Source organism: Schistocerca cancellata, chromosome 2 (genome assembly GCF_023864275.1).
Source record: "Schistocerca cancellata isolate TAMUIC-IGC-003103 chromosome 2, iqSchCanc2.1, whole genome shotgun sequence".
In the NCBI taxonomy this organism is placed as follows: Eukaryota; Metazoa; Arthropoda; class Insecta; order Orthoptera; family Acrididae; genus Schistocerca; species Schistocerca cancellata.
The window spans coordinates 916298477-916299188 of NC_064627.1; the positions used below are offsets into that span (position 1 = coordinate 916298477).

The window sequence follows — 712 nt, forward strand, 5'->3', positions numbered from 1 at the left end:
ATTAGAAACCAAACATTACATGAGACTGTCAAACGTTAGGTACCCAGCAGTCACTTCCTTGCTGAATGAACTATTCCCTATGTAATAAGCACTCCGTCGTCAGGCCACGAGTGGCCTACTGGGACCATCCGACCGCCGTGTCATACTCAGTGGAGGATGCGGATAGGACGGGCGTGGGGTCAGCACACCGCTCACCCCATCGTTAGGATAGTATTCTTGAGCGAAGCCGCTACTATTCGGTCGAGTGGCTCCTCAATTGGCATCACGAGGCTGAGTGCACCCCTAAAAATGGCAACAGCGCATGGCAGCCTGGATGGTCACCCATCCAAGTGCTGACCACACCCGACAGCGCTTAACTTCGGTGATCTGACGGGAACCGGTGTAGCCACTGCGGTAAGGCCTTTGCCTTGTTCCCTATGTACCTGAAGCAATTCAAGAAATCTGCTGTGAACCTAGCTCATGTACCACGAGTCTCGAATACAAATCAAATGTTTTAAATGTCATTGATATGAGGCTACATCAAAATTACTAAATCTTTCATTATCCCATTTAGGCGGATTGTTCTGAATGAACTCGATATCTGATAGGCAATAAACGCGAGACAGACTAAGGCGGCTTTAGTGCCTTTCCCATTGAACTTCTCCGTGATATCTAACCATCACAGCGCAAAAGTCAGGAGCCGCAACGTGTCCCACATTCAACGACAAAGACC

At 48.9% G+C, this 712-nt stretch overlaps 1 pseudogene; it reads right to left on the minus strand.

The window, feature by feature from the left end:
- Window positions 1-289: 289 nt before the first annotated feature.
- LOC126163218 (5S ribosomal RNA) lies at window positions 290-407 on the minus strand (annotated as a pseudogene).
- Window positions 408-712: the final 305 nt, after the last annotated feature.